General features: G+C 30.5%; 1 long non-coding RNA gene across 1 annotated transcript; it reads left to right on the forward strand.

The window, feature by feature from the left end:
• Positions 1-10,577: 10,577 nt before the first annotated feature.
• LOC132725007 (uncharacterized) lies at positions 10,578-12,003 on the forward strand. Its single transcript, XR_009624991.1, has 3 exons — positions 10,578-10,842; positions 11,215-11,300; positions 11,718-12,003. It is a non-coding gene; the product is annotated as an uncharacterized LOC132725007 (long non-coding RNA).
• Positions 12,004-14,867: the final 2,864 nt, after the last annotated feature.

Consider the following 14,867-nt stretch of genomic DNA (forward strand, 5'->3'; position numbering starts at 1 on the left):
CCTGGGTCCTCTTTTATTTTTGTGCTATGTAAATGACATGAGAATTAGTATAGATCAAGAATGTAAACTTATTCTGTATGCCGATGACAGTGCAATTCTTTTTGCTCACAAAAATCCAAGTATTATTTCTCAAAAACTTGGACAAACACTAGAGTCTTGTTCATCTTGGCTTGTAGATAACAAATTGTCACTTCATCTAGGAAAGACTGAATGTCTTATTTTTGGTTCCAAGCGTAAACTAAAACAAGTTAAAAGAGTTCAAAATTGTTTGTAATGGACATACTATTGAATCCACAAAATCTGTTAAATATCTAGGTTTAAATATTGATGATTCTTTGTCAGGTGAATCTATTGTTAATTGTATTCTCACAAAGGTGAACTCACGTCTTAAGTTTTTGTATAGGCAAGCAAATGTTTTAGATTTTAGGACTAGAAAATATTTATGCTCAGCACTAATACAATGTCACCTTGATTATGCATGTTCTTCTTGGTACCCGAGCCTGAACAAGTGTTTTAAAAATAAGCTTCAAATTTGTCAAAATAAAATTGTTAGATTTATACACGGTATGGGACCTAGAGATAGTGTCAATAATGTTATTCTTGCTAATATGTCTTTACTAAATGTAGAAAACAGAAATAAGCAATTACGTCTTAATCATGTTTTTAAAATTGTTAATAACCAGTGCCCTTCATATATGATAGAAAATTTTATACCTGTTCGAGACATTCATTCTTATTCAACTCGGTCGAATCAGTACAATTTTAGGGTCCCAAGAAGTTATGGGAAAGATAATGTAACTTTTTTTCAAAAAGCAATTAATGATTGGAATTCCTTGCCAACATACATCAAAAAAATTAATAAGATAGGAAATTTCAAAAGCTCTGTGAAGGCCCATTTACTAGAACAGTTAGGTTAGTAAATCATAATTAAATCCACTAGTATGACTAGATATTGATCTCATTTTTATTGTTTTCTTTTTAGCAAAGTTAATGGAATACTAAAGTTTGATATTTTACGTAAATGACATCTTCCAGTTTCCAAAGTTTTGTATTTTTCAATGTTTTTGTGTTTTATATTGTATATTATAGTAAGTATATATCCAAGGACCCCATTGGAAATAAGCCTTCGGGCTTTCATGGGCAATCCGAGGTTATTGCACACTACTCTATACATGTTTCCACTTACGTCCTTACATTTTATTAAACTAGTAAATTGATATCTAGTCATAGGAAAGAAAGAGTTTTAGATTTTGTTTTTAGTTATAATATTTTATTATTTAATGAGCCGTCTGTGATATTTATGTCTGACAAACTTCCGAAATATTTTATTACAATTGTATCATCAGTTTTATATAAAATGCTAAAGTGTTGTTTTATGTATGCATGTATGTGTGTTTTAACCTGAATAAATATCTATCTATCTATCTATCTCAAAACTACAAGAAGACTCATATAACTATATTCCAATAAGAGTCCATGCAAACTAAGTGATTTTGACCCTATGCCAATAGTTTATAATCTTTATATAGCATCACAATGTTATGATATAAGATATTTTCTCTTCTCTGTGCACATAGTTTCGGAGCAGAACTTTAATATATAAGTCAATGTAAACTAAGTGACAGGGAAAGCCATTTTGGACTGCAGGAACATGATTTAAAGGCCCTCACGAGGAACACAGTTTTTAAAGACTTGTGTAGGGAATCGCATTGAAGTTGTTTTGTTGTTGATGTTATTAAAAATAATCAACAAACAAACAAACTGTAATGCTTAGAGCTTAGATAGTCAAAATATAACCTTGCCAAGTAAAGGAAGAACTCTTTAAAAGTTACATAAAACACTTTTGTATCATTAAGTGTATATGCAAGAAAAAAAATCTTCTAAATTCAAAATGCATAGAGCACAGGTACTAAGCTAGCATGAAGCACAACCTTGGGTCTTTATTAACACATTTAATGAATCATGCTCATAGAGCCACCTGGGTTCACAGACTTGTATAGGAAAACACATTAAAAACATCTAGTGTTAAACTTCATTGACTTGAAATAAGATATTTGGGATGTAGACTGATATAACATGCATAAATTTGTATGATGCTACTGCAGTCTAAAATGGTTTTGCAATGGTATCACCTAATTTACAAAGACTACTGTAATAAAGCTGTTTTCTCTTAACCTACACTATCCGACGCATATACATTAATCATGTATCATCATAATTATGTTATAATAATGATATATCATGGACAACATGGTCCAAATTTACCAAACACAAAAGGTCACTAAGTTTATATGGACTCGTATATATATGGTTATTAAAGTTCTCTCGTGTGAAATAAAAAATTGAAAGCAGATATTGAGCATGTTTCTTTAAAAGCAACCGGATTCAATTATGACACAAATCATGTGTGTTATGACATAATTGACACTCCCAAAATGATCTTGTTACCTTTTTTCCAACAATGATCTTAGGTGAGTGATCCAGGGTCATCATTACCCTCTTTTTGAAAGAAAAAAATAAGATATGATTACTTTAGGAAATACTAGTACACTTAGTTTGTATCTTAACTTTTCAAAAAGTTGCATGCAGGCCAGGCCATATCATTGATATATATGTGTCACATCACATACATTTTGTTGGCTTTTAAGCCATGTTTATATTATAAATATAAAATTGTGGAGGAGTCAAAAATATGCGTTTATGGACTACCTTTATACCTTACATTCAAGTACATGTTTGCTATTTTAATTAAGCACGTTTAGTTGATTTATTGTCTTCTTATATGTCTTTACGATTAACAATTAATATATGATATCAAATATATTGAAACAAGAATTATCATGCAACCAAATTTAAAAACTGAATGTATACACATATTTGTATGTGCATTTCTTGCTCACCCACCAAATGGCCCGAAGGAAGACAAAAATACTTTCATCCAATAATTATAAAAAGTACTTTTTAAGTTGGAACATTTGCATAAGAATTCATAGAAAAGTGAAAAGGCAAAGAAATAGAATGAACTTAGCTATGTAGATTTTCTGTTGTTTTTTCTTTCACAAGTATCATATAAAATTACCCCACCCACTTTCACAAAATATAAAACCTACAGATTTAATGCTTTTTTTACATTCCTTACAATAAAGACATGATATTAATGGAATGTCAAATACAGTTTAAGATATAAAATAACTTTTTTAACTTAGTACGTTACTTTAGAAAATCAAATTTGAAAAATATGGAAAAAAAAATGGAATTTTTTCTTGATCTTTTTTAAAGATATTTTTAGACAAAAACTTTTAAAATGTTTACTTTTATCGAGATAAACACATAATTTGATTATCTCTGATATGTTTAAACACTTTTTTTATCATAATAAACATAATTTGTGCAACAAATTATACTATGAAAATGATATAACAGTTTTGCACAAAATCGACGGCCATATTGGACGCCATCTTGGATTTGGGAGAAGTATGAAATAGAAATTTTGTGAGATTTAAATTTTTGAAAAGGAGAAATTATATGCATGCTTTTGTTGTGAGTTAAAGGTCTGTACAAAAAATTGGAATGAATGAGCATGTACTCAAATTTATATGGGGGCCATTTTGAAAATGGCGGCCATCTTGAATGAACAGAGATATTTTTGGGCCCACTTCACTTTTGAAATCTACATGGTCTAAAGATGATTTCCTGAAAGTTTCATGCTTGTATCACAATTTGCACTATTTTCTCAATTTCCCGCCCCACTAGTATGGTAATAATAATTTGTCAAGAATAATAAATTAGAACTTGTGCCTAACTGTAAATAATTGTATTAGATATCGCTTAGATTATATAAGTATGTATAAATAAATGAAGTTTAATTATCAAACAAAATAAATGTGCTACAATACTTGTATTAAGTCATCAAAATAAACACAAAAAATCAAATATTTTGTAAAATTTTTTAATTTTAAATGCTGAATATTGATGAAATCAGCAATACATACAGAATAAATTAAAGTATAATATATTTTTAATAATTTATATAAATAAATAAATAAATAAAAAAAAAGACACCCGTCCATTTTAGATCAGAACATCAACTTATGGTTTTAAGAATTTCATTTTGAAAGGAAAAATGGTGAAATGTGGTATTTGAAAACTACCAAATTAGGCTTCTTACTTAAAAAAACGAAACGTGTCCTCATAGATTCCAGTTAACATGGAATGACAAATAAAATGACTTGACTCTCGTAATGAACTCATTTACAAACATATAACGCACACGGTATACTGAATCTTAAATGCGAACATTCTGTTTATATCGGTACAGGGTTAATTGAATGTCAAGAATAAGTCATTTCTTATCCATGTCCTCACTTTATCATCGGTACAGCAATACTTCCCAATATTTGTATGCATTTGTCCTTGCTACACAAATGATGAACATTTTGTCTTTCACTTCACGTTTTCATGGAGTTTCTGAAACCCATAAACATGTCATTTTACACGTAGGCAAAAAATTACAATTTATTTTGTTTTCTTCTTCTAAAACATTTCATACATTTAACGACTCATGTATTGCGTTTGCAAATATTTTCATTGAAAACAAAATGCAAGTGAAAAAAAATAATAACAAAAAATTAAGCAAAAGTTAACAAAATCTTAAAAGAACACTTTACACAAATAATTTTTTAGAAAATGACATGACATTTTATTACTTTAACTATGTGTCGTATGACGAGGAACATCTTTATGTTATAATTATATGTTTATGTTCGTTTTAGATTTTATGTGGATAACACATCGGACCAATGTACTTTTTGTTTGTTTTTCTTTTGTTTTTATAATTAGTTCCTAAATGTAGTGTTAGTAATAAAGTTCCATGTTTGATTTTCGTACATTGATTCAATTTATATTTGGTAAAAAATTCATGAAATGTTAACAGTCTGATTATGCGTGAGATAAAATCGTTTACATGTATCCGACTGATGAATAAAATGTTCATTATCTAAAAATAAATTGTACATGCAGTAATTGTCTACACATACCTTTGACATTCAGTTAACTCAGGGTGAGCTTTTCTGATCGTTGAATATTCGTCGTCCGTTAACACTCTAGCGGTCACATGTTTGCCTCAATCATCATCAAACTTTTCTATGATACTTATCTAGTTGATAGCTCGAATGAGTTCGAACATGGGTCATCTCGGATGAAAAACTAGGTCACCGGAGCTAAAAATAGAAAAATCTTGTTAACACTCTAGCGGTCACATTTTTGCTTCAATTGTTATAAAAACTTTGTTAGGATGCTTGTCTAGGTAAGTGCTTGGATATGTTCGAACATGGGTCATCTCGCATTAAAAACTGGGTCACAGAAGCTAAAAATAGAAAAATCTTGTTAACACTCTAGTGGCTGCTGTTTTGATCAAAGTATCCTGGAAATTAGTCTGAAAGTTTCTTTTGTTTATTTCTAGGTCAAGTTTTAATATAGGTCACGTTGGGTCAAAAACTAGGTCACACTGCTTAAATATAGATAATCCTTGTTAACACTCTAGTGGTCACATTTTTGACTCACCTGTCATGACACTTTGTCAGAATTCTTTTCTAGATAATTGTTCGGATGAGTTCGATGGGACAGGTGAGCGATCTAGGGCCATCTTGTTTAAATAATTTTTATTTCTTAAAATTGTTGTCCCTTATGTACACATTATAAGAAAGTAACAACTCAAAAAGTGACGACTAGTTTGAACTCAGACAAAAATTGGATTAATAAAGGTTTATTTTTATTTACAAAAAGATATACTCAAACCTAGTATGACAGTGAGTTAAACTGTGTTAGACTACGGTGGGCACATTCATTGGAATATTTCAATTACTATTAATAAGAAAAATAGAAATTATCACTATTGCATATTATTTGTACGAAGTTTTTCTGGAAAAACAAAATGATCATGGAATTACGTAGATTGGATTTTACGTCGCAACGACACAGTATTGGTTATATGGCGACGTGTCAGCTTTAACTGGTGGAGGAAGATCTAAGGTGCCCTTCCGTGCATTATTTCAGGCATGAACGGGCACGCGGTGAGGTGCAAGTAGTTTGAAGTCAATGACTTAATATTAAGTAATTTAGTATGAGCTCTAGTTTGTCTGGTTTCAGGACGCACCAACACAGTTTAAGTCATATTGCGCCGTAGCAGGAAAGATAAATAACAAGAGGGCCAAGGTGGCCCTAATATCGCTCATCTGAATATAAAGACAAGAAACCAGTATTATTGTCAACGATAAGCGAAAGTTCCTGTAAAGGGGGATAATACTTTGTTTTTGATGAAAGATGTCTTTTTTGCAATAGATTCGTCAAATGTCGAGTAATCAACATAATTATCCTTCTTTGTAGCAGGCGACAAAGAAATGCGAAGAAAGCCAATAAAAACAAGATATTATTAAGCAATATTGCAACATTTCGATTGCTATATATTTCATAACTCCGTGTTCAATGTTTTCCATGATGAAAATTAAAAAATACTAGAAATGTGTCCATATGACACAGATGCCACCCTCACACCACTGTTTTGTCAATCTTATGACTCTAGGGCAAATGGTTTTTGGGCTAAATTTGCCACAAAGTGAACACTAAAATGATTCCACTAATTAAAGGGAATGAACTTTACAAATACCGAATTAATTCACAAGCAAACTTCAAGGTGCAAAAGTACACATGCTGACCACATTCTTGTAATTTTTCAGTCCTACAGGTCGAAAACTTGTTCAGCTGTGATTGGACAAGTTGAAAATTGCAAATTTTTACTAAGGGCAATAACTCTAACAAAACTGAAAAGAATCCACATGCTAAATCCCAGGTGCAATGCTTCACCGTGATGTTGATCATTATTCCTGTTAAGTGGGTTAATTCTAAAATAGAGAAAAACAGAATCCCTAAGGAAAGTCCAACACAACAAAATTGAAAATGTTGCAGGCTCGGTTTGCATTGAGCCTTGTTCATGGACCGGTTACTGGAAAGTGCCAACTTACCGTCACGCCCCCTTTTAGCAAACCGGCCTTTTAAGCAGAATTTCAACATTTAACACGAAAATTGTAAAATGTTGAATTTAGAAAACATCCGCAGATGTGTTCATACGGCGGTGTACGTGTAACCTTCAAATGTAAAACACAGAAGTTTGCCATTCCAATGAAAAGCGGCCGTAAGGTCCCCCCCAATTAAAAGGAATGATTTTGCCCCAAAGAGAAAAACAATGGGCGGATTCTAAAATAAAATTGGTATTTTTGAAAGGGGATCTGAGCTTATGAAGCCTGCATATCACAGATAAGATGTTCAAAAGATTAAATTTTAAAAGCAGGCTACGTATTTCCCTATTATACAGTATTAAAGTAGGGAATACTGGAACCACCCCAAAGTTTGAAAATTGCCAATGGAAGAAAACTAAACAGTACCACATAACATGTACAACTAACTCAAGCACTCAAGGAACAAATTAACACAACAATGAAACGGATTTTACTAAGTAAAGGGCAGTAAGTCTACAAATACTTTATAAATCTGGATGCACAACTACACATGCTGACCAACATTCCTGTTAGGTTAAATACATTTTTGAGCTATGAACGACACAAATTGAAAATTGCAAATTTTAACTTAAGGGCAATAACTCTACGAATACTAAATAAGTCCACAAAAAAATGCCCAGTTGCCACAACTTAACATTGCAAAATTCCTCCTAATAACTGCATTTTTTCTGAAACACTCTCTGACATTTACAGTTTCTTCAGACCAACATTGTCTTAAATTCAAATATCTCATATGTAAAGTTTATTAATAGACTTAGTTGAAGATGTATGATAGACAATTGTTGTAGAATGGCTAGTATGGAAATATTTTTCCCTATAATTTATGTCTAATCTGTCTTGTCCTTTCCCTATATTTTTACTTTAATAAATTTTGCATACAAAACAGATATCATCATCATTGCTTTTTGAAAATGTAATGTCCACTTTAAAAGTATCCTGCATATCTTTTTTGTCTCTGAAAACAAAGTGAAGCCTATAAAACTTACTTTTTTAAAATTATATTTAATAGGTTACACATCAGTTAATCAATTCAAATCTCCTGACTTTTCACTAATTTTCTATATTCATGGCTATTTATTCACATATTCTACAGACAATACCCCACTTGCAGTGTAGAGGGGATAGAAAATGGTGCAGACAACTTTCTTGGTAAAGTTTTGTATTACACCTATAACTACATGTAGGATAAATACCGTGATCATGTCATTAGTGTGAATGAATTTCATGATGAATGACCAAAGTTTACTTAATTATTATATTAAAAAAAATTTAAATTATAATTTAAACAAAAAAAACTTTTTCCAAACCATTTTAAAATTTTTAATAATAAGGGTTTTAAATTTAAAAAATTTAAACAATTTTCCAAAAATTTAAACAAAAAAATTTAAAAAAAATTTTAATTTTATAAAATTTTAAACCCAAAATTTTTCCCCACTTCCATTCGTCATATAAACTGTTTAAGTTTTTTTATTTTTTTTTTTAAAAATAATTATCCTGGGTTTTCAATCCAAACCTCCTGTTGGGAAAAGACAAAAATTAAGTAAAATGTATATAAATTTTAAATTTTTTAACCCGATAATAAATTTCATTTTTTTATATTTTTTAGGAAATTTTATTAAATTTTAAAGGTTTCAAATAATTAAATTTAAATTTTCCAAAAAAACCTTAAACCAATTTACTCAAAATTAGTTTTTAAAATTTTCCCCTTTCATTTTGGGCAAGCCGTCCCTTTTTCATCATCTATATGTTATTTGGGCTTTTTTATGGGTATTTTAGATTTGTTTATGTCTTTCTATGATTTAAAATTTTAAAAATAACACAAGAAAACATTTTATGCCAAAAAAAAGGGCACCCAAAAGAAATTTATCCAGGGTTTCACCTTAAAAAAACTTTAAAAAAAATGTTACTTTTTTTAGCAACCCTTAAATGGGTTAGGGGCCCGGGTTTTAAATTGAAAGTAAACAAAAAAAAAAAGGGCTCTTTTTCCCCAAAATGCAAGCCCAATTTTTATCAATTAACCAATTTTTAAGACTCATTCTATAAGAAAGAATTTCCTCAGATTTGTTTTACCAGATACAAGGATACCTGAGTCATCAGCAAATAATCACAGGCACGAGTATCGGACCTGGGAAGAAAGAATATGACCAGATTGATAAAAAAACTGTGTTACTAAAAACCCCCCAAAAATGTAAATAATGACCCCCTTTAAAATTACTATTAACTTAAAGTATAATTTTAAAGGGGGTCATTATTTTTACAATTTTTTTTTTGGTTTTTGACGCTTTTAAGATGAACACAGGTTATTTTTATCAATCTGGTCATATTTTTTTCTTCCCAGGTCTGATACTCGTGCGTGTGCATATAATAAAAGCTTATTGCTTAGGGTTGCAGAAATGTCATTGACATAGATTAGTCATAAAAGAGGGCCTAAAATGAACATCAGGGGGACACCATAGATACACAGAGCAGTACAGCTGCTGTCTATCAGAGATAAGACTTAAACCATGTAAGAATATCATTACATATGGCAGATGCTTGAAGTTTAATGAAGAAGAAGAAAAAGAAAATCTTCATGTGCAGTATAGTGTGATCAACTGTATCAAATGCCCTTTGTAGATCTCAAAGTATCATGCAATACTGCCTTTGTCCATTTCAAATTTAATGCAATCTGTTAAATGAATCAAACATGTGTCAGTTGAAAAAACACTTCTAAACCCTGCCTGAAACTGCCTGACCATGACTCTAACCCATGACTTTCAGAAGACCAACTGAGCTACCCGGCCGGCTACACATTTTCTCTTTAATAATAAAACAGTTCTAAACCACAACATATTTCCCACTATATTGATTTGTGTCCTTGAATTTCTTACGTTTACAGAGCATAGTGAATTGAACTCATGCTTATATGCAGTCACAGGATGAAGATAACGTTCAGCTTGACCAGAACTCAAAATACTGGAAACAAAGTGATCCCTCGGAAGCATTAATCACAACAAAATAACATAAGAATTGCAGACTCGGTTTGATTGAGTCTGTACATGAGGGATAATGAATAAATGCAACATCCCTCACGGCCCCTAGCACCGGCTTGAGCGGTACTCAATTCTCAACACTTTATAGTGTTGGCATCAATGATCCCGAAGGACCAGAAAATATAACAACACTGAAGTGAAGTACGGGGCAACTTTTTACGGCTGCCACACAGCACTTGACACCTGCTGTTGTGAAGTACAAAATACTGGAAACAAAGTGACCCACATAATAATGTACCGCAGCTGTAGCGATTGAGCTATCTGGCCGCTTTACACATTTTCTCCCCTAAATAGTGAACAGTTCTTAACCGTGACAGATGCTTTTAGATTTTTTAAATTAACATATAATAAATTCTTAATTAATAAATAAGAAAAAAAACTTACATACTCATAGTCTTAATTAAAATAACAATTTATATATTATTGTATAATTATTTTTACTAAAAAGGGCTTAGACATATTGTGCCATTATTTGTAACAGGTCAATAGGGTATGTAAGTCTCGTCATGTGACTTGCGAGATTTCACGATATTTTGCACTTCCGGGTACAAACAAATATCAACAACATTGCTTATCTATATTGGGTAATACTTGTATGCCGGTGGGAAAGTAAAACTTACATGGAAAAGCAAATGATATGTGGAAATTGGCAGAGTTTTTTGTTTTGTAACGAAATGCAAATGGTTTATTCTTGTGAACAAGTATCAATAAAAGACAACTTCGTATATAATCTTCAGGTGGGTGTGTCATTTCAAATTCAGTTTATCCCAATAAATGTTGTAATATTTTCATTTCCATGTAAATCTAATAAATTTGTTTTTTGATACAACATCATTCGCATCTGACACCAGACTGGTGAATTTGATTTTATCAATTTTCTATAGCGCTACCTGATTTTCTCTCAGAAGTATATAATGTTTAGAAATTTCGGACAGCGCATATTTCGGATAAACGTTTCAATATGATTATCAGTGTGTTTTAGTTGAATATATTTTCTTCCAACTGAAAAATTTATTTATAATTATTATCTTTATAAAGCACAAACAGTCAAGCTGTATATAACCAATTTAAATTGTCATAAAATTCAATGAAATATTTTGCTCCTGTAGATATTTTGACTGAGGACAGTGGTTAGATGAAAGACGTCAGTATCCATTGTAAATACACATGCATGCTCTGCTGTAAAATCGTTTTGGTAAGAAATATATACTTAAAGCTACTTCAACTACATTAATGAAAAATAAATATTATTGTATAACATATAATGTTCTCGTTTTTGTAAATAATTACAGTTAACTAAATAAACAAACAGTATGGCATATGTAGTTAATTCATGTTAAATACTGTTTAAAGTATTTTTCTCAAGTAAGTGGGTCATATTTTTTTAGTTAAATCATGCTTTCAGTAAAATGGTTAAAAGAACTTAGTCACTATCACATTTTTAAAGATCAGTTGTCTTTAGCAAATCTTACAAAAACTAGGACACCAAGAAGTGTTTCTTCCTTTTCAACATTATTTTCTATTCATGACAATATGAAAATGATTGAAATTTATAGCTGACCAATTATTATTGCTTTCAACTCACTCATGATAGATTTTCTTTATATTACAGGTATGTGATTTCATGGTTGGATCTTGAGTACTTGTCATGGCTCTTGATTTATTTTGGAGTGTTCACCATCAGATTAGAAATCAAATAGTGATACCACCAGGCATAGTTGAAAGGAAATGTCCCTTGGAGTACATAGTGGTAGAGACATGGCAGTCCATTACAGATTTTGACTGAATTAAAGCTTCTTAAAGCTCCATGTCTTGTGTAAACTGTCTGACTGAATGTTTGTATTCTAATAAAAACTAAGGTTGAAGACACTTCAAAGATATATGTCAGTGTAAAAATGTTAAACTTTGTTAGAAATAAATAACCTGTCTTTATTAGAAATAAATAACCTGTCATTTGTAACTTTGTATTAAGGTATTAGCACCCTAATGCATTACCTCCGCTTTGAAGAGTATTTAAATAGGCTAGAACTACTGTTAAATACATTTAAACTTCAAACCCCGGAGGTCAACTTCTTTTTCTTTTATTTTTCCTTTCAACATTATTTATGTATCTCTCATGTCCCATTTGGAAAGAAAAAAGTGTTTAATTTTGATTTTTTAATTTATATAGGTATTTATTGGCTAAATTATACTAAATCTAGTAATAAATATGGTACCTGATATTTTCAAAGTGTAATATAATCAAAACTAGACGGTAAAAGTATTTCATATTTTACAAGATCAACCAATATACTTTTTTAAAAATTTAGGGAAACTTTGAAAACAGGCACCCATTTGGGTAAATTTTAAGAATTTTTTAAATTAGGCTCCCTAAGTAGAAAAATGGTCAGACACGTGGTAAAAATGGGTGGGGTAGGGTAACATTTTTATACAGATTTCATAAATTTTAAGTAGAACCATAATTTTGCTTATTTGGATTGTTAGCTGAATGGTACTTTTTGTTTCTTACCAAAAATTAATGGGAAAACATTTTTCATTAGAATGTTATTGCAGATTATTTAAAGGTTCCTACTTTCTAAAAAAGGGCCCTCATAACATCCTAGCTTGAGTTCAGAAAAGTGGCCATAACTTGATTTCCGTACGGTAAACTTTGTTTAAATTTTGCATACAGGTGTACTTTAAGGTATACATCTGACTTATGATGTCAATTTTTTAGTTCCTGATAGTGCCCATTAGGGTCCTAATACCTTAACTTAATTATTCAAAGATAATTTATCTTCTGCAAATGGCTGCCCAAAACAGTTTCAACCAGGCATCATGTAGTTTCAAAATAGTTAAGATAAATTTGTTATAAATAGACTTGTAAATTAACAGGAATGGTAAAAAGATAAATGTTCAGCATTAAAATGTTTCTATCTTGATTGAGTTTCATTTCATATTATCACCATGATCACTGCAATTGTAAAAGTAATGTAATCTTTAACCATATATGTCATAAAAATCATCTCAAAGAAAAACTTGTTTCTGAGTCAAAATGTGTAAAATTCCTTCCAGTTATAGCCTTTCACTGCTCTTAGAAAAGCCATGATTTGCATTGTACATGGCAGGTAGTAATACCAGAGTAAACAATATTAATGCAATTCATCTGTGTTGAGTATTCTGTAGCAAAACACTAGCTTGCTCGCTCTTGTAAGCCCAAGTCTCTCTCTTAATTGAAGAAGACTTGCAATTCTGCATTCCTTGAAGATTTTAGTATCAGAGGGGTAGTTATTACATACCATATACTTCTTTGGGTTTCAAATTACCTGTTTTATAATGTATTGAACCTGTTGACATTTGACCAAAAGTGAATTATCTATACAATACATTCAAAACTTAGGGTTTGCACTTGATACAAAACAATTACACCACTGATACATTAATATACCCATTGGAACTGTTTCAAAATTGTCAATGTTTCAAAAAAAACCACCACACAATGCTTTTAACTTCTGCCAATGTACATATGTGTAAATGTAGTCATTGAAGAGCTGTCAAGAACTTTTCATCAATATTATTTAGATAGTGTCTGTTTCGATTTCAGGACAGACAAAATTCAAATGACATGCATAGTATTTAATATAGTCAATGCTTGCATATTCAAGCAATCTAGCCATTGTTGGTTAGAGAATTAAAGTACACAGTGACACTTATTTTGCAGATGAACTCTTATGATCAAGCACTGCTATATAATTAAATGCCAAATAGTAGAAACCAAAAAGTTCATAAGTTTTAATAAACTTTTATTTTTACACAATTTATAGTGCACTGCTCAGCATATATATCACACTGATTTTTTTCCAGTGGAAGTCCTACTTGATACAATAGTATAAAAATTTCCTTTACAAATGTAAAGGACTTTGAAAATTCATGAACAAATTATCATAGAGCTTATAAAAATCCATATTCTAATTGGAAAAATGGTTCAGCTTGATATCAAAGGAAAGTTAATTATTATTAGTTATCATTTGGACATAGTGTCAAACACCATAAAACTCCATACTCTTTAACATTAAGATTTTTGTTGCTGGATGTCATTTATCTTCTTCAGGAAAGTACATTTGACTATTCTCAGTGGCTTATATTAAACTAATATTTCACTGTAACTGTGTGGTTCTCTGACTATCATTCTCAAATTAAGGAACTGGTAAGATGGTAGTTGCAATAAAGGTCTTCATGGACAAATCCTCCATCTATTTCCCTTTTTATCTGCAGAAGAAAAATCAATTAAATATGTTGTTACAAGTGTAAGACACTAGAAATGATATTTACATTACATTTAATAAGCTGGTCATGATTTGAACAGAAAATTTCATATTTGAAGTAAATAAACATTAAGATAAACAACAACACATAATATATAACAGTCAAAAATATTGATCTTCTTGAATGTTGAAACATGACTATTTTTAATTGTGTTTTATTTACTTATCAGCATTATCATGCAGTGAAATCCAAAAGTTATTAAATTATAATATTATTATTTTGATAATTGTTTATATTTCCGATCTCAACTAAAATTAAATCAATTATTTTACATGTATTTACCTTTTGATGTATAGAAATTTCAGGATCATAGGCAGTGCAAACAGTTGATTAATGGTCCATATTGAACAACTGTATATTCTATACTACTTGTCATATACCTCCTTGTCTATACATCTGAAATGGTTTAATCAAATATTATATTTTTTTAATTCAATCATAATTTGCTAGGTACCAT

This window comes from Ruditapes philippinarum, unplaced genomic scaffold (assembly GCF_026571515.1).
Source record: "Ruditapes philippinarum isolate M1 unplaced genomic scaffold, ASM2657151v2 ctg5657_1_1_1_1, whole genome shotgun sequence".
Classification (NCBI taxonomy): Eukaryota; Metazoa; Mollusca; class Bivalvia; order Venerida; family Veneridae; genus Ruditapes; species Ruditapes philippinarum.